General features: G+C 39.1%; 1 protein-coding gene across 2 annotated transcripts in view; it reads right to left on the reverse strand.

Annotated features, from left to right (window-relative positions):
* Positions 1 to 26,530, reverse strand: part of tenm2a (teneurin transmembrane protein 2a) — a 514,782-nt gene that overhangs the window by 448,598 nt on the left and 39,654 nt on the right. The window lies entirely within an intron of this gene.

A 26,530-nucleotide genomic window follows, 5' to 3' on the forward strand; every position in this document is an offset into this window, starting at 1 on the left:
GCTGCTTCATTGGGGTTCTGGGAGTGTGCTGGCCTTGTGTCGGGCCCTGGAGAGCAGGGGGCCGTGCAACCAATGGTCTGACCCACTCAGGCATAGCCTAGCTGTGGAGACTGCAGCTGTTCTCCCTGGTGTTGACCACTTTTTCTCCCACTGTCTGCTGTGGACCCTGACAGACTGGACATGCTCTGCTGCCCCTGGCTACACACAACTCTTTACCACCAGCAAAATACAAAACTGCTCACACATTATCACTCACACACCAAGAAACCCACAATAGAAAGGTATCCTCAAAGGGTACTTGAGAAAAACTCTACTTTGGACTAACTAGAGTTCAATTTTGCACTTCTTCCCACAATCCCACATTGTGGAACTGGATTAGAAACGATTGGTGTGTTCACAATGTCACAATATCAGATTTTCCCTAAACGCCCAAACATTTGAAATCCGTCAGCATTTACTCACCCTCATGTCATTTCAAACCTGAATGACTTTCCTTCTGCAGGACACAAATAAAGATATTTTAAAGAATGTTGGTAACTGAACAACAGCGGTACCCATTCCCTTCTATTGAATGGAGACAAAGGCAATGCAAGTACAGATAGTACTTGCCAATGGATATCGCCCTTACGGCTCAGAAAGAGAGTTGGGGTACAGGGGGATGTTCTGTCATCACAAAGACAAACTGAGAAGTAATTAATGAAATAATGTCAGTGCCACCCTCCATTTCCTGTTTCATGGCAGCAACAAGAGAGAGATACACTTAGCTCCACATTGCTGCCTTCATAATCTATTCTCTCTGATTGTTCCCGATTCCCTGTCTCTTTCCCCTCCGCTGGTCGGCACACCACCGCTAACAAGCTTAACCAGCTACCAATACATCAACGGCTTCTCCCTGTCAGACTGGCCACTTGGCCGCATCACATGCAATTACACTACTTTACACAAGGCCTGTTTTGCATAAGAGAAGAGTCTCGCGGGCCGTGCTCCTCACAATTCCCGATTCCCTTTCAGTAACGCGGGCCGAGATCCTGCGCGCGATGGTATCTGTGCCTGACCACGTACGTTTGATTTGCGTGAATTTCCATCTGTTTGGTACGTGTTTAAGTGTGCGTTCAAAGACAAAGGTGAGGGATGTGTCTGAGATAACAAGCGGGAGTAAAGAAAAAACGCAGTCTGAATCTCAGCCCTCGCGCGCACAGTGAATATTCGATGGCGGCAAGACGCTGCATTTCCTTCTGGTTTTCAAAGGATGCGATGAATATTAAAATATTCATTGAACTGACAGGCTAACCTATAAAGAATCAGAATGAATAATAAGAGGGTGCTTCTTTGTTGCAAACTTTCTCTGTGACACGCAACTGTGAGGAAATAAAGTGAAAGAGGACAGGAATGGGAGAAAAATAGAGCAGGAAGGTTCGAATTAGTCAAAGAGACTGACGGGATATCAGATTTATGGGTTGAAAGGAAAGTAAGGACACAGACATGGAGAATGTTCTGAAGCATTATTTCAAGCCGATCCAAAATGTCTCGTCCACTTGAAACTGAATTGAATTGTTAGCAATCGGTCTTGGTTTTGTTAGCTGCTGGCTTTCTCCTTGAATGGTCTCTTGAATGTTTTAAGATGAATAGAAAAAAACTTTCATTCAATTATTTAATGACAGATTTTTATGCCAGCGAGTGCAGGGTTGTGAGTGGACCGTTTGTTTGTGGATACAACAACAACTTATATAGAAGTCTATAAACTCTCTTATTCTAGTTCAGGCATTTTTCAAGCTTTCTCAATGGGGCTTGTTTTTCAGCAACAATACATGGACAGTTACTCTGAACAACAGCTGGGAAGGGAAAAGATTGGTTCCTGCAGACACTGTTCATCGGAAACACCTTGAACTTCTTTTATTGCTTTTGTAGAAACCCGGTGTTAAAATGAACATGAAATGACCCATTTTTACTTCTGTGATGTGGAATTTGGCGTTTCACAGCATAAGCATTCACGTTTTACATTCACAGTGAAGTCCAGATTTTATTTACCCAAGTAAGACTTTCCCAAACGAGGGAATTGCAGGGAGGTTACTGAAAGATGTTTACCAGGGTACTGTATACAAGTTGTTCCCATTAAAAAAAGTTACACACATTTATATTTACATTTATTCATTTGGCAGACACTTTTATCCAAAGCGACTTACAAGTGGGAGAGCATATAAACCTTTTTTGTCAACACGCTAAACAGTTCCGTTAGTTTACAAGGCCATGCTACTAGGAGGATTAAAGCTGCAGTAAGCAAATGAGAGAATGAACAACAATTATTTTTTAGACAGATAGAGTTATTGGTCAGTCAAATATATGTGGAACGGGTATGTTTTGAGCTGTTCGGGTGGATGCTGGTAATTCATTCCATCACAGGGGAAACTGCAAATAAATGTTATGCGTTTATCCAAATGTAATGCAAATGTAAAAGCTTAAATGTATAACAATAATATGTTTTGGAAACTCTGTGTTGTAATTTATTGGTCATTTTGAAAGAATTATAATAATTAAATGTAATAAAGTTTGCTGTTATTTGTTGAAATGTGTAATAATAACAACAACAGGTATGTAAAATACTGTTTAACTGATTTCACTGATAAAACATTAAAAAACTGATTTTAGAATAAAACATTAAAATACTCCATTAAATGATTGAAACATTTTAAGTAAATAATTCTTCAAAATATCTAATCTAAAGATTTTTTTTCTACTATGGCAGTCAATGAATGTTAACTTCTAAATCATAGTTAACATGCTTCCAAATATCTCTATTTGTGTTCCACAAAACAAAGATTTGTATACACGTTTGGAACAACTTGAGGCGGAGTAAATGATGGGTGAAATGTCCCTTTAAGACTAGAAACCTTTCTGGTTCATATACCGCATATCTATAATTGATCTATAATAGAAAGACGGTTAGATGTGTGGATATCTGACTATTACAGACAGATGTACACACAATATCCACCCCTATTATATAGATAAAAAGTGTTACAGTAAAATTAACCGCACCTATGTTTGTAACATTTGCATGAGAATGGGTGTTTTTTAATGAATGAGCCGTTCTCCCCTATCTAAACAACTACTGTACAAACACATCAGGGGTGTGTGACCAAAACCAATAGTAGGGCAATTCCAGCATTATGGATGTGACATTTGCAGCAAAAACTGGAAATATAAACACTCCCCAAACCCATGATGGTAGGGTCTAGACATCAGAAAAATATCAAATACCTTCAATTTAAGATGAGGGAAATATAGACGTGTTATAGATGTGACCAAAAAGACTACATACAGCACTTTGTAGGTAGAGTTGCCAACCGTCCCATATATTGAGCCTGCCTGATTTGTCCCGTACATGACTTCCCATCCCAGTTTATTGACCACTCAGCAGATTGAAGCAACAGCAGCGGTGGTGATCAAGACGCTTGAGAATGATATTACAGACGCCTTTCATCTAATCACAGCCCCCTGACAGGCATCAGTTTACATTAAGTAAATGGGTCTTTGTTTCTGTATCTGCAAAGCATGCATCTGTCACTCATACGCTCCATCAGACCTCTGTGTCACACACACACACACACACACAGAGGCGCGCACAAAGCAGTCTTGCAGTATACACATACATTTTTAACAGAAAAGCGCATAGAGACTTGAATGAAGTTTGACCTGTACATATTCACATAGTTTGTTACCTAGACGGACTCGTAGCATACTATTTTATTAATTTATGTCTGAAACTGTCATGGTTCCACCTCTCCTTGTCAGGTATTTCTTGGTTTAGAGGTGGAATCATACAGAATCCTCTGTTTCTTGTGGGGAGAGATGGTTTTGACACTTATGGCCTTCCATAATGGTCTTGACACTTATGGCCTTCCATACTCTCCCCGAGTCGCGTCATCGTTTCCTACCCTCCTGTTCCCTAGTTTGTGTTAATTACCCTCCCTATAAAGAGTCCTCATGTTTCTTTGTCTGGTGCGCGTTCATTGTTTGTTATACCTGATGTTTACCTTTGGTCTTACCTTGCCTGTAAGCTGTGGAAGTTCTTGTATGTTTCATGCCCTCGTCTTGCCTTGTTCCTGTCTCCCGCGTTTAGTAAGTTTAGTCAAGTGTTTGTTTCCAGTATTTGTTTTGTAGTCTTAGTTAGTCAGTGTTTCCTGTTAAAGTTTATATATTTCGGTCCTGTTTTCCCCCGCGTGGGTTTTGCTTTGTGTTTTATAGTCTTGTTATTGTTTAATAAATCTGTTAACCCCTTCATCTGCCTTGTCCTATCTGCCTGCAATTGGGTTCAACCTTGCCGATCCGTGACAGAAACCATGAACAGAAAATATGTCAATGAGAACGGCTTTATTGTGCATTGAGTTGTGCTAAAATGTTCAAATACTGTACAGTACGGTATGTAACCATTTATAGAGTAAACGCAAATACGACGCAATGACATCACGCATATGCTAATCAGCACTGCCGCACAGGTCAAATTTCATTCCGTATTTCATAGTGACAAAGTTGGCAACCCTATTTGTAGGACTTATGTGAAAAAATGCACATACCAGGAGCAATAATACCCAACAAATAGAGATGGGGCAACTCTTCAGAGAACAACATTTTTTTTATTATTTTAATATTCATGTGACCATTCATGAAGAATATGGACAGTTATGGATTTAACAATTCTGAAAGCCGCAATTACCTGATTATGGATGGAAAAAAAACACATGGGTATTAAAAACCACCAAATACTGACAGCTATCAGTGTGGTTAAAACTTTTCTTTCATAGTTATGGTCGACATTTGTATGGAATTCCTCATAACGGTGGTTTAAATCTTCCTGAATATCGATTACATATCTAGAACTTATCTAACAATAAAACTTCATAGCTTGCTTGTGTTCTTTTCTTTCATCATTCGCGATCACTTCAAGGGTTTAGTTCAAAAAGAGCTCCCTCAAGAGGAGTAACTCTGAGACGGGCTGCAATTGTGTTTGTTAACATTTCTTAGCTCAATGGCTGATGTAACGTTCGGTATGGCTTGGCTTTGATCGAAGCAGATAAAAGACAAAAAAAGGTCGCAAAAATATGACTGCTCTAAGTTTCTGGGTGCTGGCGTCTCTCACAGAGCTCATGCTGCCGCACCTCAAAGCTTGGGCTGGAACGGATAGAGCACAGAGTTCACCTAACCCATCACTGTGACTAATGACCCGAGATACCCTCATCCCCTCCCACCAACCCTCATATCAGCTCCTATGACATTTAAAGCAGTAAATGCCAGCGGCCCCTGGTGAAGAGGGAAGGATTTCTAATAAAAGCATGGAGGCGGCACTGTTGATTCGCTCATGACGGGTAATAAAGCCTCTCATTATGGGTTGCTAACAGCACAGGAGCCCGGTCCACACCAAATGAGACCCAGAGTGATCACAATAACACAAACATACGCCGAGAGCTGATCTTGGATCAGTTATTCAGCCTGTTACATTACAGTCCACTGCGTATCTGGATCATCACGAGGCACATAAACACCTGTGACCAAAAGCTCCAAATTAGGAAGCTCAGATAGAGCTTTCTCCTCCCCTCTCCCGTTCCCGCTTCCATGTCACTCTACCCCCCTCCCAACTGATGGGATAAATCATGGCGGCACGGTAGTTTTAATGGCTTTTTAATGAGTCCAATGTTTTCTGTTTTAATGAACTTCTTACATCAGCTTTAATCATTCTGAAGGAATGAAAAATGATTGAGGAATGGCCTACATTAATTTAATTTACTGCTCAATCTGCCCGGCAGTCTCTTTCAACCAGAAAGAATACAGAAAAATTAAAAGAAAGGGGCAACAAAGGCACTTGTTTGCTCCGATCCGAGGAGGCAAACAAGAATAATTTACGATGCGACATTAAAGGCGTGTTGTTTCTTCCTTATCGGCAATTAAATGCCTTTGTCGTGACCCATTGATTTGGGTTAAAACCCCACAAAATAAAGCACGGCATCAAGCGGTTAATTAATGTACACAATTGCTTGTGCGTCTGGTATGCGCATGTCAATCAGATTGAAAAACGCTTGGGAATGGAATGACAGAGATGGAGGCTCTGGATATGAATGGATAAAATTCTGTCAACCACAGCGGTGAAAAAAGATTGATTCAGATTATGAATTAATTCTGCACGCGGCAAACATCTGGCTGTCCATTCTGCATTTTATTTACATGACGCAAACTAAGTGATGCATGTCACCCAGGTGTCTTACTAGTATAATCCTATTTACATTTATTTAATGTTTTTACTCATATACACTAAACATAGTGTACTGTATGTTTGAGTTCTTCAAGCCTCATGTAAATGAATATACAAATGTACATTTTTTCTGAATTTAATATGTATAGGTAAATGTTAAAGTAAATTTTGGTTTCATTCAGTGACAACATTCTCCCAAGTCCCAAGTAAAAACATTTGCAGAAAATGAAAACTGGACAAACTGGTAAATAAAAAGATACAATGTTTGCAGACTTATATACTGGAAAGAAATGTTCAAATTCATGTTTAAACAACAAAAGATTTTTTACAAATTTCACGCGTCTTTGCATTCTCTCAGTCTTTCAAATTGCTGTTGGGAGAAGATGCGATTCTTGAGATTTGTTTCTGATAAGATTCAACACATGCTGAAATGAAATAATTACAATACATTAAATCTTTTTCTAGTTATTGCATCCACATTTACATTACATTTATTCATTTGGCAGACGCTTTTATCCAAAGCGACTTACAAGTAGGGTGCAGTGGGCAGCTATCACTGCAGAGCAATCAGGGGTAAGGTGCCTTGCTCAAGGGCACTTCAGTCATTTGCTGGTGGAACTGAGAATTGAACCAGCGCCCTTCTGGCTACAACTCCAACTCTCTAACCAATAGACCACAACTGACCCTTACTGGCCATAGAGATATACGGTATAAGTAGCTGGTAAAATTATAGCAATTTCAAAGCTATTGAAAACTTTTAAATCACACTTTTTTAAATAAAGGGTGCAAGAAACTTTGAAATTGTTGGGATAATAATTAAGTCCAATTTTAGACTCGGAAATTGAACTTTAAAGTCGTAGTCTTCAAAAGGATCCAGCATCCAATCTGAGACAGAGCTGATGTTACTAATGTACAATCTTTAAAATAGGTCCCTCAAAAGGTTCTTCGATGCCATAGATTAAAGAACCTTTCTGTTCCTTAAAGAAACTTTACCATCTGAAGAATCTTTCTGTTTCACAGAAGGTTCTTTGTGGCGAAAAAAGGTTCTTCAGATAAGGTAAGAAAGAGATGGTTCTTTAAAGAACCTTTCACTGAATGGTTCTTTGTGGAACCAAAAATGGTTCTACTATGGCATCGCTGTGAAGAACCATTTAAGCACCTTTATTTTCATTTGAACTTCAAGATAAAGCAGGTGTGTCAGATTAAAAAAGTGGATAAAGAGTGCCAAATTGGATCATCCAAGTGAGATAGTGCTTTGAATCCTTTACCACATATGCCTTTTTATAACTGTGACACATTTTGTGGTTGTTGTTCACCTATGTGTCATAAACAGGGCGCAAAAAAGTTTCAGAAACGTCTGTTTAATAATAATGAGGAGGGCTTTGATTTCTGACCGCTCAATCACTTTTACTGTAGCTGTTGAAATAGGCCAGAGAACTTCAAAGCGTTCTTTATTCGTCTCCGACTCTCCTTATCACAGAACTGTTGAATATTTAAGAGTTAAGATCAATGATTTCTGTTCTCACCAGCATGATATACAAATTACCATTAGCCTTCCCTCTACACAGGCAGTGCCACCACACAACTGTTTTTATTTTCTCCCCACTACATGGAAAATTGGTTCCTGAAATCAGCTTGAAAGTCGAGCCGTCATAAATAAAGTCCTCAAGTATGAAAAAGTGAATCCTCTCATGATTTGTAAGAAATTTACCAATTTAGCCAATGAACATGAAAGCGCATTATCTTTGAACAAAGCGTTTGTAAAATTGTATATTCATGCAACACCAGAACACCACAGATTATGGATTAGGGTTTTCATAATGTATACTCTGATACTCTTGCACCCTGTCTGGCTCGCCAAGCATTGTTTGCTAGAGAGTGCATCACATCAGATCCAGCTTATCCAGGTGTTTCATCATACTTCAGTTCATCAAAACTTTGCTTACACATTCAATCTTGCGGTTTGTGATTGAATTTATAATGCAGTTTGAAACAAAAACGCCACCATATGAGACTGTGTGCCCGAGGGTGTATTGTATGCCAAATGATATCTGTTAGACTTTGACAGATATTTACTTTGTCTTGGAAAATAAAAAATAAATAAGATGGTAGTTTAATTACAGTACTTTAAATTGTTGCTTAACCGGCACTTTAGAGGCATTGAAGCTACTCAAGGCATTCAAGCTTTTATCACAGCTTTTCAAGTTCATGTTAATACGAGGTTGAAATTACGGACGTGTGCTGCCAAATGAGATTTCTTTGTCAAACAAGGCATTAATATGGAAGTGCCACCTGCAATCTTTCTGTATCATCTTTAATTCATTAGTCAAGTATTTTCTGAAGGACAAATCAAGGACAGTCGGGCAAAGGTGCAAATCCTAATTTCAGCAGGAGGTTTTTTATAGGGCTCTTCGCTTCCCCGGTGGCTGGAATTGCTTTGTGTAACTTTGAATGTTTGTCCTTTATGGATGTGACTGTGAGGTTCAGCTCCAATGGCCGTATAAAACAGCATCACACTCTTTATAGAAAAAGCAGAGGGATGCTTAATGACCCAGTGATGCATTCCTCACTGACTACTGACCAGATGAAGGTGCTTACACAAACACACACGCATACCCCTATATAAAACATTTAATGAAATTTTTGTTTTCCCTCTCCTTCTCCGTTTCTGTTTTTTTTGGTTTAGTGTGTGTGTGTGTTTGTGTGTTTTTGTGTGTCACATTAGCTCCTGTGATTACAGCGTATGGAGGTCAGTGCTCAGAGCACGCAATCTACGTTTCCATTTCTTTTCTCAGAAACAAAAAAGAAGCTCACAGAGTTTGATTACCACGCAAAATAAACAAGGCACTAACTTTAAGAACGAAGGATGAAAGAAGAAATGAAAAGAAAAAAAAAAGAACAGGGAATGAATAACTTTATTTAGTGTGGCGGTCACACGCTACATTTATCAGTTTCGCTTTGAACAGAACCGAACTCAAACATCTCAAAACGCAACAATGCCACAACATGCATGTATTTCTATACAATACACAACAAAAGAAAACACAGGTATACACTTTAGCACATTACGCATATGTAACTGAACACAACATATTGATGCTGTATACTAAATATCAAGGTTGGTCTATTAATGAATGAATAAACTCAGTGAATTAATGAATAAACAGTGATTGAGCGAGTACATAAATATCTATGAAATTGTAAATATGGGTATTTCTGTGAAAGAATGAATGAGAGAGTGTGTTATTGATGGAGTTAAGGACACCGGTGTTAAATTCTGACTATCAGTGGCCACTGCTGTGGATTTATACAGGTATGATAGGAGAGATGGGCCTGCAAAGGGTTATTTAGAAAGCTGCCAAAGCTTGTCACTCCTCATCGCTATTCAATTACACCCCTCACCTGTGCTGAAACAGCTCGTCTTTTTAAATCATGAACGGCACAGAAATACAATTTCACTTTGACTACAGGCCACTCCAGCTGTCCCCGTCCCCACTGGAGCCACTTCTGTGGAGAAGTGATTCTGAGAGAGAGCAGAAATAAATGGAGAAAACATACTTCAACAGTCTATTCAAATCAGCGTGTAGACAACAAAGAGTTTATTTATTTGAACGACTCTAATAAGGTCAGCATCATGTTTGGTTGTGAGTTTTGTTTGTATTTCTTTCTTATAGCTTTGTATTTTCTACATAAGGTGTCTTGAACTACCGTAGCTTAGATTAGATTAGAACAGGTTCTTTTAAAGCAGGTTTTTTGTAAAGATTCTGCTGATTCACTGTCTTTGAAATCACTTGAACATGAAAGAATGTTGTGGAGTACAACAGATATATGTGAACTTTATATGTTCTTTCTAAATATTTTCTTAAAACAGGAATTTATTTATTTGCAACGAACACAATCACGAATTGAAAAAAAGCAAATAGTTCCAGTCATGGCAAGAATTGTTTGTTCTGCGATACGCTAATATAGATATTTGGAAGAATTTCTTCCTTTGTGATTAGCAAAACAAAGAAATGAATACAGGTTTGGAACGACCTGTAAATGTTGACATCTTTTTGGGTGAACTGTCCCTTTAAAGGATGTTTTCCAAACATATCTGTCAATCACAGACCATTCCAACTAAAACCTGTTTGACATAGGGTTTATTGCGTTTATTTTGCTTATTTTCTCCAATGTGTCAAACTCAAAAGACAAAACTGGGTAGGACTACAGAAAGTTTAAACAATAAAAGCTCTTAAGCAGGGCCTGGAATTTGTTTTTTAAACTGGGGGAAAGTCCTCACTTACATGGGTAACATAAGGGTTTAACGGTTGTGTAGGGGAGAAAAATGTGTATTTCCAGTTCATGCTGTACATCTATCAAAACTTTGCAAACTAAATTATTGTTAAGAAGTCACAAAAAATGAAAAAATATGACATGAAAGACAGCATTTTCTTAAAAAATAAACTATTGATGGAACTTATAAAAACTGATTATTTTATGTGTTCACTTCATAGTTCGTGTCTGAGGTTTTGTTTTAAAATTTCAATAAAGATGAAGCAAATACACTTGATTTTGTACAGAATTATATATATAATGTGCAATCCCAACGCCAAAATTCAAGCCCTGATTCTAAGGGCTACTACAGAAACCTAGGATGGACAAAGTATTTTAACAGTGAAACTACAGCAAATTTACACACATAATCTTCAAACATATCCAATGAAACCTCATATTATTGGAACTTACTATAGTGGTGAAAACAGTAATTATTTTCAAGACCTGAAAGAGGCTTCAGAGACATGCAGCACGAGATGAAGAGATTTAAGTCGAGACCTAACCAGACCTGATCAAAGATGAGATGAAACCGTCCAGACTGTCACATAGATACATTAGTTATAGTTAGGTGGCCCGAAGGCAGTGACGTCTCTTCCTTATTTCCCCAGATCCCAGACCAGTTAACATCTGCAGCAGGCATCACCCTGACACTCGCACCAGAGGCCAGAAACATCTGTCAGCCCTGACCGGACCCACACAGATGGAAACCAGAACGAGCGCATCATATATAACAGCAGTGTGACATTAAAGGTAATGAAGCAGACAACGGGTCAGCTAAGTTAAAGGGTTTGTCCGTGACTCGCCGTTCAACCGTGAAGCAAAGCAGGCTGAATAATCGCAAAAGAACATTGCCTTCCATACAAACACAGTATGCACAAAACAATATCAGTTTTTAGACAATTGAGAGCTCTACTAAAGCTCAGGCCTTTAAAAAAATGCAAAAATCAATGACAGTCCATTGGCGTGTTTTGAAACAGTCATCGATATGGCGTTCGCTTCAGTATTCAGAAGTGAAAAATTTGCCAAAGAATTGCATGGAAGCGTTTCGACTAGAACAGACGTCATAAACAGTCTCGAGCATAGAATAAAATCCGTGCTCTCTCTTTCCTCACACCCTTCGTTTCCCTGCTCGTCCGGACAAACACGCTCACACACACGTGCTTATTTGCAGCGCTGAATTTGGCAAGGGGTAGAAGGGTTACCATCTGTTAGAAAGAGTCGTACAATGCGAGATTTAGTTCTTAATAGCTGACTATAGAGGAGAGACAGCCCCCTTCACACCAGTTGGCAGCATCCGACGAGAGGAAGGGGGAAAAAAGGGTAGAAAATGTGAATGTTAGGCAATCAGCCATCTGGAAGACTCTGCCGAATATTCGAACAATTTTCAGACAAAGAAGAGAATTGGCAGACTGCTTCCAAGAGGGCTCAATTTAGTTTGAAAAATGATGCTCATATATCTAATGGGGGATGCAGGCAGGGGAGGGAGTGAGATGCACGTTCCGTCCAATCAGAGCCATAGCTGTACAGTAATTTGCATCTAAGCGAGAGAAAATATAAAAAGAGAGTCGTCCTAATTGACAACAGGTCTTTTTGTACGGCTTTTCTGCATCACGGATGTGATTTTTTGCAGATTAACACACCAACTGCTCTAATTCATTAGGAGAGAAAAGAGAAAGAAAAACAGGCTTTATACATCACATCTGTTCCCCCCAACCGACTAATAGACGTCAGACCGCGTCCCCCCCAGTGCTTTTGGAAATGGAGCAACCAGATGAATCCATTGTAGGCGAGTGGAGGTGATTCATCTTGGCGAAGCTGCCATCCCATCTACCCCACCCTGCTCCGCCACACACACAGGGCACACGGGCCCAGGAGACGGATGGAGCCAAAAGTCAGCTTCACACCATTTACCTCCTCAAGGCTGCTGATGCAGGGACACGGAGGTGTGTGCAGTGGAAAGGGGGTTATATATGAGCCGGAGAGAGAGAGAATGAGAGGGAAACGAAAGACAGGGCAGACAATAAATGAAGGACAATCTGCTCGTCGCGGCTGACTGGGTAAATCGGAGATGCTACCTTGAGAGCTTCAACTGGGAGAGTCTCTAGAGTTCTCTGTAATGGTGACTGAATATTGCATTCTTTACTGGTGTAAGCACAGCAGATCTGTTCTCTGCTCTCTCTCTCGAGACAAATGTTACCTTACTGTCAAACAATCCCATTCTGTGGTGTATTACAGCAGCAGAATAAGAGAATCTTACAGAATCGGGAATCAAGGATTAAAGTATAGCATATATACAGAGCCTGGGAGGCGAGCAATATATTGACATTTTTATTCGGCCTTAACGGCTTTACGGGGAGAGTTCGGATATTTTGAATAATATGGGAAACTAAACAGTTCTGGGGCAACATTAACTGGAATAGTAGTTTTGCCACTACTATGGAAGTCAACAGTGCCCCAGAACTGGAAGGATACAAACATTGTTCAAAATATTAGTGTTCAGCAGAATAGCTAAATTTTGACCATTTTGGAACAACTAGGCGCTGGATAAATGATGACAGAATTTTCCTTTTTGGACGAACTGTCCCTTTAAAGGTGAAAGGTCGCAAAAACAGATCTGCAGAAGTTAGTTTAGAGTATGTTTGCAGAATATTGTAATATTGTTTCTGAAAAGTTTCACGTACACATGATAATGTCAAAATGATCCATGTTCTAATATGCTGCATTGTGCATGCCAGGCCAGTAGTTGGCAATGTAAATGTGGAAGGAAATACCACGCCAAGTTTCACCCAAATGTTCTTTTTAGTACCCAAGCCGGCATACTGTGTGTGTTCAGAATTTCGCTGGTTGTAATAGTGCAGTAAATATACTTTTTCCTGGATAGTAATACATTTTTTGAGTAGCATAAATACAGTCCTGTAGTGCACCATTGCTGTCTGGCTTTAGAAATGTAGTTTGCATGACATCACTGACATATGCACATTTTTGTGGTTTACTTGGAAACATTCAAAAATTTGGTTGCATCTGAAATGGCCCCCAAAAGCCCCATTTTCAAACCCTCACATGAAGTATCTAATATAATCCACTTGAAGGACCAAAGTACAACGAGGAAAATCAGACACTTCTGGCAAAGCAAGCAAATTCATTCACTGCGAGCCAAACAATGGATGGCTAGCCATGAATGTAAATCGGTTGTACACTGGATATTGCTTGATATTGCATCATGGGATTACCTGATTGAATTTACACCTTGGATTCGAACTAGGAGTTGCACGATTTAGTCGACATAAAAACTCTGACGTGACATTTTAAGCTTGATGTCGACTAGTCGTGGTTCATGTGATTTTGACACTCTCCCTTTTAGACATTGATTAAGATGCTTGTGATCCTGCTGCTTCTGTTCAGAACTGATCGCAAGTGATCGGCGTCAGGTGCATGCTGGGTAGAAATGCAATCTGACTTGTGCTGTCATGCTGATGTGTGCCAAAATGCTCTCTCGACAGCAGGGTGCACACAGATTCCAAAGCCAGATGCTGCAATAGTTCACCACCAGCTGCGCAACTTTAAGCTTGCTGACGACAAATCTAAACACTTTAATTCCAAAGCAACTAACACTCTGTTTGAGATATACATTATCCGTCTTTGCATGAGAATCAATCCCACGAGTCATGCTTCACCGTTACCAAAACTTAACCAAATCTAAAGATGAATGTCTGCTAAAACCGAAAAAAACTGCACTGGATCAAAATATCCAAGTCTAAAATATAAGCTTACCTAAACCTTTAACACCATTTAACCCTATTAACTTTTCCAGCCTAAAGCACTGGCATTTCCAAATCTAGTTCTCCTGTGAAACCAATCACAAGATTTGTGAGGCCCAGGATTGTGTGATAGTGTACTTGACAATCGCCAGAGGTGACAAGCGTGCATACAGTCATGTGTTATTTAGCAAACCAGGACATAGATGTGCACAAGTGTGCACTTTAATAAAGGGTTATGACATGTATCTCCCTCTACACGCAACACTCAAATGAGTATCATTGGACACACACACAATCCCACATACACTCATTTACCGAACAAGAATCCAATTACTTAACTCAGCTCCAGGTTCCATTCCTCCTTGGCTCTGCCGCCATGCCAATCCCCTAGTAATCTCCTCTGACAGTCTGCACCCCCTCAGCTCCTGCACAAAGAGGAGCGGTTTCTGACCCCCCATAAGAACCTGATTAAATGAAAACTCTGATGCCCATCTCACATTCCCTGGGCCAATGAATACCAATGAGAGGCATGTATTACTGATGCCTTTTTGGGCATTCGTATTACTCTTTTTTTTGACTGCCCTTGTAACAGTGAGAGAGAGAGAGAGGTAAACAAGGGGTGATTCGAATTGATTCAAGGAGTCAAGGAGCTGATTCCAAAATGATTCTCAATGCATCTCAATTTGTCAGCAACAGCACTGGACTGCAAAACTTGAGTCAAGGTGGTTTGTTGCTAAAGTTTGAATAAAGATTGAGCACAAAACTAAAATATCTTTGTAGTAGAGTAGGCGGGGCGAGACCGTGGATCGAGTCCGGTGAGTAATTGTGAATTAGCGCCAGCTGTGCACACACCGGCCTCGAATCACGTAGGAGATGGGAGCATATAAAAGGAACGAGCGACCGGACCGTCGAAGAGAGAGGACCGGGCCCGAACTTGTGTTATGTTTGTATTTATATTTATGCTTTATTACTTTATTAAATGTTTGTAAATGTTTTCCGGTTCCCGACTCCTTCCTTCCATTTTATGGAGATTTATTACAATCTTGTTTAACCCAACAAAAGAAATACAATATTCATATGCAGCCCTGTGCTTCTCTTTAAGAAAAAAAAATATATATACATATGAAACAAGAATTTTTGTAATGTTTTGTATTGAAAATTCATCTTTAACATATTTAATAATTATTTACATTTAGCAGATCCAAAGTGACTTTGAAATTAGGAAACATTAAAGCGATCTGTCAAAAGGCAATAAATAGGTTTCACAAAGTCATAGCAATACCTGTTGAGAGATGAATATTTATTAATGATTCAGATTATGTTTGCTAATAAAATGCAGCTGTCTCACATGGTTAAACTCTGATTATTCGCTATTTGTGTACATGTGATAGTGATAACACGTAGCATTCCTGCATTCTTCTCCGTCGTTTTCTTCAAGAGAGCGGTGGAGTCCAGGATCACTTATTAAACACAATAATGAAGAGGTCATGCATAATTTCATTTGCTGTAGGAGGACCTGGGGACATTTTCTTATTTCAATAAAATACTTGATATTTTCATTTGAAAGGCCATTATTCTACTGCTGTGACAGATATTGGGGTCGCTAATCGTAAATGGGCGATTTATGGATCCAGCTTGGCTGGAGAGAATTTGCCATTGGGTACTCGCCAGTTCCCCTCTAGAGCAAACCGATTCAACATCCTTTATTTCTGCCACCAGAAATCGGTCTGGAATCAGTCATGAATCATGTTGATCACCTCAATGATAAACCTACCCTGTAGGCTTTGAGGGGCGATTTGCGGCTTTTGCATGTGTGGAGGATAGTTGTTTTAAATGTAAACACGCGGCAGGCACACACAAATATGGAGCGATCCAGTCACGCTCTGATTTATTTGACTCGAGGTTTTGACCTCATAAGGTATGTATCAAGACCCCAGTACAATGAATGAATGAGTTGGTCAAGATTTTTTCAGCCGTCTACAGTAGGAAGTACGGTATTTTACATATATTTTTCAGTAAAGCATATTTCTGTAACCTACTATAATAAGAGGCTCAATAAAACACAGCTTCAATACAAATTAAGCTCTATTGACATAAATGTTGATCACTTCAGGAAATTATTTTGACTTTTGAGTTTGTGAAAACAACAAATAAACATGCATTTACAGTAATGTACCAACAAATTAAATTAATTGGGTTTCATTACCATGTTAAGCCAGTAAACACAGTCATTTCCATGTCAAGCGCAGAACGTAAAGCAGAAAGCAACTGATAACAAATAACCACCACGGAAATTAAAACTTAAAATCATTATCCATCTAAAAACTACCATTTAAATGACCAACTTTACAAATGAAATAACTGTGTAAGAATGAATATCAGCATTTCAACACTACTGTAAGACAAAAGTTACAGCAGAAATGACATCACGTGTAATGGAGTGTTTCGGTTCCACCAGTATAGTATTGACCTTTGGCTGTGAAGAGCGAGCCACACAAAACTGTATTTTTCTTTAATACGAGTAACGTCAGCTGTCTGGTCTCACGGGAGCAGTAGTGAGAAGAGCATATGGGTCGAAATGGCTTTCTATCGAATGTGTCTATCGCTATTTCTGTCTCTTCTGCCTTCCCCTAAAGGGGTGTCAGACAGCACAACCCCCCTCATGGTCAACAAAGACAGTAAGAGCAATACAGATTGGCCAGGTGAGACGAGAGTTAAAGAAAAAAAAAGTGACGCATTTCAAAGTGAAATGGAATTTCGAATGAGAAAAAATGGTGGACGTTTTCACTGTGATTTGATTAAAAGTATAAAAACAGCCGTTGAATTTTGAAATGGAACTGAGAGTAGACTGACAGTTGAAGTGGAGGTGTTAAAGGGGTCATATGGTGCGAATACGTGTTTTTCTGTGTCTTTGGTGTGTTATAAGTTGCCTATGCATGTATTAGACACGTAAATTGCAAAAATGAAAGTGTCGGAACAAAAGATGCATTCTATCTGAAAGCGAATGATCACCCAGACCTGCCTGAAACGCCTCATGTAACCACACCCCCGCAAACCTACGTCAGTTTGTGGAATAATTTGACTAATACCGCCCAAATGTATATGCAAGTGAGGTGGGCATACCTGTCAGTACAATTGTTTTGGAACCTGATGTTCCAAATATGGTAAGACGCATTACATTTCCATCACACGCTTGCAGTATTCGACCAATCTCTACGCACTGGTTAACTGGCCAATCATAGCACACCTCGCTTTTCAGAGTGATGAGGTTTGTAAAAAAATCTGCATGTTTCAGAGAGGCGGGGCAAAGAGGAGATACAAACATGCACGGTATGTGGAAAACACAGCATTTTTTTTACCTTAAATTGTGTATACACATTACATTACATCTAAAATAAACGATAACATTCGTTTTAGGAGTGTCCTATCACCCCTTTAACGGATGCTCCGCCCAAGCCATATAACTTACGTCATTTGAGATGGATCTAGTCACTAGGAGGCAGAAGTGCATATTCAGATTTTAACTGAAGGTTATGAGGGCAAATGGATTCACACTCACACTGCAATTTTTCATGAAAATAGGAACTGTCATTTATTATTACACTAGGACTTAAGTTACAGGGGGAACTATTGTCCTCAGGGGCAGCATCACCCTTCACAAACCTGCAACACGGCATAATTTGACCGACCATCTTTTAAATCTTTAACCGTGAAATCCTTCAGTCAACACCTCTGCAGAATCTTTTGTAATCTCGGACTTTAATTGGCCCCCATTGACTTGCATTGTATGGACACAAAACCACAGAGACATTTCTCAAAATATCCTTTGTATTCCACAGAAGAATAACTAGACGATGAAACACAAAATCTATTCAATGAATTGTACAGACCAAACCCCCAAAACATGTTCATATATCTAAAGAAAAAGTAGCATGAGTTCATTTTGTTCAGCTTTATCCAACCTACAAAGGAGCACACAGTATAGCAGGACTACAAACAAAAATACAATGTAATGTAAGGAGGAAATTGTTGATCGGCTCTTAAATCTTGAAACAAATGACTTTCTGTTACACTGTCACCACTTTTTCCATTCATTTTCTCTAAATGGTCTTGTTTTCTTATACTTCCTCTCACATCACATAGGCTGGCCATAAAGAACCATTCACTACAATCAAGTATCTCCTTGAGAGAAACTCAGCCCTGTACACTGAACCACTGCAAATACATTTACCTTGCATTTGAGCTTTATCTTGAAAAAGCTCCTGACTCAGATCAAGTAACAAATCTGTGTTCATTATGAGGAAAGGGCATAAAAGCTTTTTGGAAAGGCATTCAAATGGCCTGTACTGCAAGTTACCAGCATACTAAAGGGAATGCGGTTGTGTGTGTTTTGGGGACAGATCTGCTATGAACGCAGCATTTTCCATACTGATAAAATAAATTCCTACCATCGCTTCCTTTTAATGAACACCATGCACCTTTACAACCCAAATGTGTCTCTTGGAGCCCCTATGAAACATAGCAGGACTTGAACTATTTTGTACAGCGTCACATATGCTATACAGACAAAAGAATTGGAAAGCCAACTTATAATGAACAGGTTTGACTATTTCAGTCATTTCTGTGAGCACAAATCTTAATGTCACAACATATAATGATATTCAAGAGCAGCGGTTCTCAAACTTTATTTTTTTGAAAGGTCCCCCTTTGTGTAGAGTGCATCGCTTTTCGGACCCCTAAATAAAGACTTCGATCTTAAACTTACAATTTTAATTAAACCAAAAAACATATTGAGTTAAACAATGTTGGAACGTCTTCTCTGGGGTTTGATTGCATAAAATCTATGATACAATTGTATATTTTATTAAATGCCATAAATTCTGTGAACCCCGTGGATCCATCCACCCGCTTTCCTGTAGATCAGTGGTTAGAGCATTGCGTTAATAACGCAAGGTTGTGGGTTCGATCCCAGGGGATTGCAAATACCTATGTAAAATGTATAGGATAAAGCAATGTATGTCGCTTTGGATAAAAGCGTCTGCCAAATGCCTAAAATGTAAATGTAAAATATCTTGGGCCCCCCAGTTTGAGAACCACTGAGGGAATGTTGCGCTTTCAATATAACATCAAGACTTCGGTCAGGTGCCTTTTCTATTCCAGCATGACAATGCAGTGCACAAAGAAAGGTTGAAAAGAAATGAGTGATTCAGTCAACTTAAATGTGGAAGAAGTTTTGCATAAAGTCCAGACCTGATACCACCTGAACACCTTTGAGCCAAACACTCATTAACTAAACCCATCAAAGACTTGTACACAGGGGTGCAGACATTTTTAGATCAGAACAATGCTCTTCCAAAACTGTCGTAACAAGATAGAAATAAAATTATTTAATATGGTGCAGCATCAATATTTGTTTTGAATGGAATAACATAAAACATAACCATTTTCATTACAGCAGGGTCTCCCAACACCTTTGTCCAGGTAGTGTTCAGTAAATCATCTCAAAAAGTGTATTCTTTTAAAGTCACCTAATTATGAAAGGTTCTAGTTGGTTTAGATGCCCAACGAATAACAACCTTGTGCCAATTAAATCCTCACGGTGACCCAAAAAAAGACTTTTAATGAGTCCCTCCTTTTTGTAGGAGGACCAGAGATTTCATATTATGGCATCGTGTCCAATTACTGCTCATATCGGAAAAAGAGATATGGGACTTGTTGTCCATTTACTCAGCTTTACTCAGAAAGAATACTCCTAGTCTCAAAGGAACGAGGAAGTTAATAAACCAAACAGCAGCCAAAATAGCGTATCGTTCACACAAAAAAAAACGTGCCGGTCCCATTAACTCAATGATAAAGATAACACGCATAAACTCCAGTTGAGATGGGACGGAGGAAGAGATTCCTCAGCCAATTAACTGACCAGCTGTTGCAAAAAAGCAAGCGGTCCTTCGGGAGAGTCTGACTGGTCACCTGTATGACCTCCCTTTCTGAAAGCAGCCGGGGGATGAGACTCTATTAATGAGTTTGTTTACCTGAAACTTCCACATTGCACCTCATATTGTGCATTTTCATCATGTTCGAGAGTGCTCAGCACTTAATTTGATCATAAAACGTTGATTAAAAGCTACAAAGTGAACGGTAATTAGCTTATTAGTTAATCAAAAGGTATTACAAGCTCCTCACTGTGTAAATCAGTGTAATATTGTGGTATTCAAATGAATATATGCAATTAAGATATGACAGCCAAGTATATACATATATTTCTCATATTCTCTCTGCTGAACGGAAGATTCAGCAGAATGGATTTAAATATGGTCAAATATGTTGGTGGAAGCAAAGAGTACTACACCCTACTTTGCAGAAAGCATTAACTAATTAGACAAAGTGATTCGAAATGATTTCGCCTTTTATTTAAATGATGTTAACTCCGAACTGCTTCAAAATATAACTAGAGAAAACACAGAAATCCGCAGAGCTTTTATCTGGTTATGCAGGACCAGAAACATTATGCATGTATTTTGATTACATATTGTACATATGCCCAGACAGTACATGCATATTTTTCATCTTTGCATTCATTTCGGGGTAAAATTGTATATTTCTATAGAATACTAGATCCTGATGTTGAAAGCGCAGAATCAGTCAAAACAGTTTATGAACAAACATGCAAGACGCTGATATCCTTACAGGTGCTGACTTAGTGTAGGCCTCTGTATACATTATATCATGCAGATATATGTAGTATCTCCATACTTAAAACTACCTACAAACGGTTCTTCATCCTGTGTGGCTCCTCACAGCTTATGGGAGCCGCGGTTCTCTTCTCTGGATTTGTGTTGTTGAATGAGAGGCGAAGCTGCCGCCATCAGATTGGGCCCTCGGGCACCTCACCAATCCAGCTAACAGGCTCGGTGAGGATATTGCTTACACTCATTTCCCCAAACCGATTTGTTTTTTCTCCATTCAACCTGAGCCGCTCTGAAGATGTAATACCATAAAAGCATGCAATCAATACCCCCGAAAAGCTACTCTCATTTATTATTTTGATGAAGAATAAACCCCAAAAACCAAAGCATTCTGGGTAAGTGTAAAGAAACGGTCCGCGGCGTGCCATTAAAAACAATCTTAAGCAGAAAAAGTGCATTGGTAGAAGTATTACACATTTCTGCGGAGCACAGCGTTTACTGTGAACTCGGCTTACTTCATCTTTAAGAACTGTACTGCGTAGAGCTGTCCAGCAGATGGCAATGTTTAGGAGATATTTCTCAGCACTAATCCTCATCAATAAATTACACCACACAGTTAAGAAATGATGCGTCTATTGCAAAACAAATGCTCCCAAAAGCATTTCATCATGAATACTAACATGCATGGTTTTGCACATGAGTCATTCATCCCCGGGATGTGATTCTCCGGACGGTATTCAAGGCCTGGAGTGAAACTGCAGTTAAATGAGTGCTCTCAAGTACTCCCGGTTTTATGTTCATCTAGTTGTGCTTTCAAAGGGATTTAACAGAAGCAATGTTTTACACCAAAATCAGCTGGCAAAGTCAACATTTTATGATGACTCATCTTGCACTGCACAGATTTTGGTCCACACAAATGTTCTCCAAAATAAAATGTACGTCCCCACCTTAAAACCAACTAGCAGGTCAACATAGGAAAGATAACTGCACTTATCTCACAATTTCACAAGGCCTTGAAATATGAACGTAAACATAATTTATTCTCCTCTTATACTTTCAAAATCACAAGGGCCTGTTTCTCTTTCCTTCTTCATTTTCTTTCGGCACCTTCGGCCCTTCTCTCTAAAATCTAAGGGAATAAATTGGATAGATTTTCTCTCTCCAGCTCAGCTGTGATAATAGCTTATTGGCTGTAGATAAGAATCAGTCACTTTACAGTAAATGAGTGTCGCAAGGACGCTCTTAACACATGTGGAAGGAAATCAATGAGACGTGTTAAAAGTCTCAGGTGTCTTATTTCAGATCCCTGCAAGAAAGAATTAAGAATTAGATAAAAAATCCTCAAACCCATTAAAGGATGTAAAGGTGCCTTGATAAAGCCTATGTGTAACATTTAGCTACAAGAAGCTGAAATAGATATAAATGACACTGAATAAAAGCATGAATTAGGTACAAAGCTAAAATACAGGATTATTTTCTGCCAATTAATATGAATACAAACTTTTAAGAAATGAATACAAATGTATAGAAACAAAAACATTCTATTTACAATATACTGCATTCTTTCTTCGTAGCTTTCTATGCTTGGTTTTTGCAAATCATGTTTTTTTAATATACCGCTAGAATTTTTGTTTGCGCTTTCAGAGTTTTTATTTGTATTCCTCAAGTATGCGTTCACTTGTCCCGCACAAACCTCATGTGCAGGGGGGAGTCTGGGATATAACAGCACTTTACTCTCATTGGCTAGTGAGATTGGGAATGAAAGCACCTGTTCAAGAAGCCAATACTTCAGTAGACTGAATTTTAGGCAGCGATCTGAATGCAGTTATCTGTATAGTCTTAGTGTTTGTACTTAAAGGGATAGTTCACCCAAAAATGAAAATTCTGTCATCATTTACTCACGCTTATGTAATTTCATACCTGTATGAATGACTTTGTTCTGAGGAACACAGAGAAAGATATTTGGAAGAACTTTCAGTTCCAGGACTACCATAGTAGGAAGAATTAAATTGTAGTCAAAGGTGTTCGGGAATTCTTCAAAATATCTCATTATGTGTTCAACAGAACAAAAAAATACAATATGTTTTTCCAACTATGGCAGTGAATGATGTCCCATGACTGAAAATTGCTAACGTTCTTCCAAATATCTTTCTCTACGATCTTTGGAACAAATAAATGTACACAGGTTTGAAACAACCTGAGGGTGAGTAAATGATGACAGATTTTTCATTTTTGGATGAACTATCCCTTTAAATATTTTTGTACGTTTCTTAAAAGAACGTAAAAACAAATTGTATTGGAACAAAAAATTCACAAAAAAATGATCTTCCCAAATTATTTAAGCAAAACAAATGAACCTTAAATAGGAAAGAATAGTAGAACCGTAACCCAGAAAATACATTAATTTGGAATTTTTGTTGAACCAAGGCCATTCAGAACATCTGCTTCTACAAGTATAATACGATTTTTAGCCAATTAAGAAGCATTTGCAGGTAGCCCAGCAACAAATCAAAAAGGCAACATGGAATAACTAATCTTCCCAGGATGAGGAGTGGCGCTATTAATCGCTTCCATTTGTGTGGGCCTGAATAGGAGCACAAATTGTTTCATTCTTCTGAAGAAATATTTGAAGTAGCTTCAGTGCTGCTCTGGTCCTAATCACTGGCTTTTCTGTTCACTGATTTATATGAAAAAGAAAAAACTATGTGGATTTTTTCAGCGGCAGAGAGAAAAGAAATAACATTATGGCGAGAGTCTAAAAAAGGAACAATAACCAATTCTATCAAACAGGAGAGGAAGCATTGTGAATATTTCGAGGCAAAGTGCTTTCTTTCTATTCGGCAAATGGTCGGTGCTAATTTTTTGTCATAACATTATGACATTTCGATAACCACCATTTCATCAAGAACCGATGCATTCCAGGAAAATATTCAAGATAGTAAGAGAATGTCACAACTTTTTCCTGCTTTTTCTTTGAGTAAATAGCAGTGACAGGAAAGTCAAAGCTCAAACTCAAACGGCTGTCGTTCATGCTATTGAAATGTTTCAAACTCATTATTTTTTTCAATTATAGTGATGTTAGGATGACCGTTATGACTGTGGTCCCTTTAACATTTGAATATGTAATATGTGTTTGAAGTGGGTTTAAAAGACATGAGCACTATAGAAGAGGACGGCATGTTTTTGCAGAATAACCTCAATTTTATTCTTGCTCAAAACTTAGAATATATCATGAAAGTTGCACATTTTTAGTAAACCTTTGACTTAAAGGAACAGTTCTCTCAAAATTGTAAACTCTGTCTTCAGTTCCATTGACTACCATAGTAGGTTTGATTTGTAAATTTCTTTGTATAAATGTATTTGTTCTGAAATGTGAAACTGTGAAAGATATCTTGAAATGTAGGAAATCAAACAGTTCTGAAGCACTTGACTACCATTGTCATTTTTCCTACTATGGTTGCTGGTAGTCAAGAAGAGTGGCCAAGAACTGTTCAGTTACAAGCATTCTTCCAAATATTTCCCTGTGTTCATCAGAACGAATACATTTCTACAGATTTGGAACAACTCGAGGGTGATTCTTTTTATTTTGGGGTAAACTGTCACTTTAAGCTAAAATCCAACCAATCCGACTCAAGATTCTATCCATGGCTCTTGATGCCATTAAAGAAAATGAGAGCTGTTCAAAAGACAATCTTAAACTCCAATCTGATCTGACGACTGAAGAGACTTGTGAATTCAAAAAGCTCCTTGTCAAGGTGACTGATGGCCAGTCAAGGATAAAATCAGGCTTGTTTTATGATAAAACAGCTTTCATAAGTGCTTCTCTCAGATGCAGTTGTCACTCACCGTAAGCGGCTGTTTCGGTGACATTCCACAAATGTGGAAGAAAGCCTGCGGGCCTGAAACATCACTACCTAACATTCAAAGCAATACAGAGCGGGGACATCAAGCAGCAGCCACCTTTCTTTGTCTCTCTCTCTCACACAGGGGCACAAAGCTCCTCTCATCAATCTCTATTCATCAGGTCAATATTACATCTGTTGCTGCAGAATGCTGCTTTGTGCTGCTTAATATGCAGCTGCTATATCAGCATTAAAGACATTTTGCCCTAGAAAAGAGAGACGGGAGAATGCGTGTGGTAGACGGGAATGAACAGAAAAGCGACGTGCTAAACGCAAAGCTCGTACGTTTGAAATAAACACAGTTTTGATTCAAATACTAAATAAATAAGCTCTAAAAGAGGATTTCAATAACACAAACCACTCCGGCAACAGTGTCTCCAACCGCAAACACAACCACACAGATCGATTCAGCTGCCACACTCAAACACGGGGTTCGGAAAACAAACTGCACACGAGAGAGCGCGCGTACCACCCCATCCAATGCACGTCATTCCAAGTCCGATCAGAATGTCACAAAGACCTGTTTGTTTGCTTTGCCGGGGCCGCTGCTTAAAGCGGGATTCCCTCGAGAGCCCTCAATGTAAATATGAAGAGGTAGACACGGATGGGAGAGAAACGCGATCCATCATTCCATGACAGCGCTGAGAGCGAATGTCACATCCCACAGCACTCCCGGCCTATCCCGCCTCTGTTTTTGCGCTCTATGTAACTCTTGTGTTTCCCTCTATGGACGTCCTTTGGTTTTTACAATATTATTGCTATCGCTATCTGACACGCAGGCGGCTGCTGAGCGGAGCTGATAAGGAGGAGCACGGACAGCGTCTGAAATTGAATTCTGCCCAAATGTGGCATTGATGAAGTGGTTTTCATACCTCGCGCAATTGTCTCTATCACCAGTCCTGTACACGCTTATTAAAGATGCCCTGTTTACGCCGCCAAAGCCCCGTCATCTCGCATTTAAATAACACAATTGGAAAGGCAAATTCTCCATTGGGCCTCTTTATCTATGCGATGAGGGAAGCGCTGAAGCCATTTCATAATGAGACTATGTCTCTTTGCTTAATGCTTTTTAAAGAGCATCTAGCCCTCCCTCTCATTCGCTATCTCTCTCTTTCGCTCTCTCTTACCCTCAGGCCAGCTTTAATAATAGGATAAAGTTCAGCAAATTGATCCAGTCTCACTGGCTTTGGGGATAAGTCAATAGCACAAGTGCCCTGCTCAGAAAAGAGAGAAAGAAAGAACGAGACAGAGAGAGAAAGAGAGAGACACATGGTAAAGAACAACTAGGTGTTGAACTTCTTCAAGATGACTTGAGTTTGTCAGAAAGTGAGAGAGATGGATGAGGAAGAATCAATTGAGAGTCATGCTCGTGTTTTCTCATTTGAAGATGTTAAACAGTCTAAAAATGGAGCTCCCTTCAGGTGCTTCAGAAGGGCCTGCAGGTGAGTATACTTGAGAAGATAAAGAGGTTCAACGTTACAGTTCACAAAAAAGTACAAGTCTGTCATTGTTTATTCAACCTTGTGTCATTCCAAAGAGAGTACAATTGTATGGAACTCAAAAGGAAGTTTACTCATTAGCATTTGTTTGCATTCAATCATACTTTGTTATGATCCGGTGTGT

This window comes from Triplophysa dalaica, chromosome 16, assembly GCF_015846415.1.
Source record: "Triplophysa dalaica isolate WHDGS20190420 chromosome 16, ASM1584641v1, whole genome shotgun sequence".
Lineage (NCBI taxonomy): Eukaryota > Metazoa > Chordata > Actinopteri > Cypriniformes > Nemacheilidae > Triplophysa > Triplophysa dalaica.